Source organism: Triticum dicoccoides, chromosome 6A (genome assembly GCF_002162155.2).
Source record: "Triticum dicoccoides isolate Atlit2015 ecotype Zavitan chromosome 6A, WEW_v2.0, whole genome shotgun sequence".
Classification (NCBI taxonomy): domain Eukaryota; kingdom Viridiplantae; phylum Streptophyta; class Magnoliopsida; order Poales; family Poaceae; genus Triticum; species Triticum dicoccoides.
The window spans coordinates 171756680-171760127 of record NC_041390.1 but is presented as its reverse complement, the minus strand read 5'-3'; positions in this window follow the sequence as shown (position 1 = coordinate 171760127).

The following is a 3448-nucleotide window of genomic DNA, read 5'->3' as shown; positions in this document are numbered from 1 at the left end:
GTCAACTTTTGGGGCAAATGTGTCTTCTCTTACTGGTGGGATCAAATCTGTTACCTTGTACGAGGGAGTGGCCATCTTCTTATTCTCACTATCAAAACCCAACAGGTATTTATCAACATTGGTATCATCTCTAAGGGTAGTTGCCTAAGGCCGGACTCCGCGCACGCAAGCCATGAAGTCATCCTGATCAAAAGGAGATCTGTATTCCTTCACGATGGGATAACCTCTGGCCACATCCGCCGGGTCTAGGTCTGGCACCCAAGCTTTGGAGCGGCTCAGGGCAGTCAAAGCTCCGTCTCGCACGCAGGAGCGTTTCACTTCTTGAAACCTGGCAGGCAGGATTGACAGTTTCTTCAGGACGTCGCTGAGCCGGTTGGGTCCTTGATTACCAGGAGAGATGGCGGCAAGAGCCCGCTGTGCGCCAATGTACAGTTGTTCTACCAAAGTATACACTGCCTTCAGCTTAATCAATGGGTCTTGGCTCAGATTTTTGCTTCGAGGGCCTGCATAAATTTTACACAAAGTTAGTTGGGGGCTTATACTCCGGATCAGCAAAAAGCACACAAAGTTAAAATCGGACGACTTACCAAATATGGCAGCTACCATTTGAGACACCCAGCCCTTTAACCCGTTCATCTCTGTTGAAATCTCTTCAAGGGCTATTTCGGCCTTCTCAGCACGTTGGGTCAGAAGCATTTGTTCCTCTCCCCGAGTTTTCTTTTTGACAGCAAAGCTGGTCTTTAAATTTTCCGTCTCAGAGAGACTTATTTGCAGTTTGGAGTTAGCAGATTTAATTTATGCCTCTTGACTCGCTAGCCGGGTCTTCGCATCAGTCAATTGCGAGTTCAATTCAGATAAGGCATTCTGCAAAACATTCAGATGAGTCAAGATTTTGTTTCAAAGTTCAAACAATCAAGATTCAAGTCTCAAGTACTTTACAAACAAACAACTTGACACTTGGGGGCTAATGTATGCCAAAACAATTTTTTATGAATCTAAAGACATACTTGAAGTCCCAAGTACTTTATAAAGTAACAACACTTGGTACTTGGGGACTAATGTATGCAATTCAGCAAGGTTCTCTAGGTTAAGCCGAAGTATTAAGTTCTTTCAAAACGGAACAAATCGATTTAAAGTACCGACTCATTTATGATAAAAGAGAACCGGCCCTTGGGGACTACAGGTGAAGCTTTGTTCTATTGGATTCAAGGAAAATTTTAAAGGTAAAGGTTTTGGCCTATATTTTAAAGTCTACAGATCATTCCATTTATTTCATAATCCGAAGACTTGGGGGCTGAAGGAATATAGATAAGCCGAAAGAGCGTACCTCGTATTTTAACTGCAGCTGCTTGACCATTTCAATCTCAAAATCGCGACTGGAGTGTACATGGCTAAGATAGCCGGATAAAATATCATTGGCATTTAGATGGTCATAGTTGGCAACGTCAAAGCGAACTTTCTGCCTCTCCAAAGCCTCTTGTTTTGCTGTACACCGAGCCAGCATGGTTGGGTTCCCCGGTTCAATAAAGCGGCTCCCGGTAATCTGAACATCTTGTGCAGATGGAGATGGCGGGTTGGCTGAGCTTGATGGTCCGGTTCTGGAAGGGTTCACAGTGGTCTCGTCAAATGACGGCTCAGGAGGATTTGCTTCGGTGTCAACAGGCAGGTCTTCTGGGGCGTCAGTTAATGGAGAAGATGGCCTAGCCGGGTCAGATGCCAGCACCGACGGGTCTTCCGCTGCCTTAGCTGCCTTCGCTTTCTTGGATTTAGCTTGGCCACTATGAAAAAATGTTGTAGGATTGTCAGTATAAAGATACAATTTGAACAACCCAGGAAATATGAGGATTTTTCATTACCCAGGGGCAGTCTTGAAAGCTGGAAATTGCGTCTGCAATGAGTCGCCACAAGAGCGAGACACCTCTTGAAAGGATAAAATAGAGTTAAAAGAAATACAAAGGGAAGGATCCGTTAAATAGAGTTAAAGATAGAAAGAGGTAAACCTCATGCGGATGTTTCTGAGGAGTTTGTCGAAGAACGACAGTCGGCTCATCTTCAGTCCAAGCTTGACGGCGGCTTTCATGTTGCTGTTTTTTCAAAACGAAAGTTGGGATCCAAGTGAGCTAAAGGGTTAGAAAACCTTACTTTACGGATCACTCGTCGAACTTTTTGTCTTAGCAAGGGCTTTGAGTCGGAGGAAATGATAGTTACCTCTGCTTCCCCAGCCTAACTAGCCCCAGTGTCATCCTGGTAATGATCAATGTCAATAAGATTGTTAAAATTTTTGCCAAGGGAATCAAGGGCTACCTCTGAGTCAGATGTATCATCAAGCTTCATCAAGTCTTCAGCAGTACTCTTTTTCTTCTTTTTCGACCTCCAGGTCGTTTTCTTGGCGTTTATGGCGGCGGCTTTCGCTTTCTTGGCCGCCTCGTGGTCATACTTAACTTTCTAGAAGTCAGAATTGGCCTGCAGACAGGTAAAAACAAGGTAAAGAGTCAGGCGAGTATTAAAATAATACGGCTGGAAAAATACAAAAGAGAGAAATAATGACATCCTTACTTCTGGAACCGGGTTAAGTTGGCAGAAGGGATTTAACCCGACGACACTGCAATCTTCATATTTCCCGTTCACCAGAAGAGTTGACATTGAGAAAATATCTTCTTCTTTCAATTGAACGGGGCTGTGACAAAGAGAGTCATCCGGGCCTCCACCATACTCATACATCAGCTTTGATCGGCGGCTCAAAGGGATGACCCGCCATGAGATCCAGCAGCGGGTCAGATCAACTCCAGTTAACCTGTTTCCCAACAAAGCATTAATCCTTTTGATGGATGGTATCAGCCTTTTGCGTTCAGCGACAGTCAGCTTATCAGGAAGCGCGAACTTGGAGTCAAGACGATCGGGGCGGTAACCCGGCAGGGGCTTCTCGTTTGTTGGTGAAGTGTCCTGACAGTAGAACCAAGCCTGGTTCCAGTCCTTTGGGTGACTTGGTAAGACAATAAGGGGGAAGACGGCACCCTGCCGGTGCTAAATTGATATGCTTCCAAGATCTAAACTAAGGCCGTTGGTGCACTCATTCTGCCGGTTCAGATAAAAGTATTCTCTAAATAACTCCACGGTCGGCTCTTGTTGAAGATATACTTCACAGAGTACTTGGAAGTTACAAATGTTAGATATGGAATTAGGCCCGATATCTTGAGGATGGAGCTTGAAAAAATGGAGAACCTCTCTAAAGAACTTTGAGCCGGGCGGTGAGAAGCCACGGTTTATGTGGTTAGTAAAAACGATCACCTCACCATCTCTCAGATTGGGCCGTTCTTCTTCCGGATCAGGGGAACGGTAAGACATGATGGTTTTTGCTGGCAGAAATCATATGATGAAGAACTCTTTTAAATGTTCCTCAGTTATGGTTGAGGGAACCCAGTTACAGATGGTTGGTGCTTTGGACGGC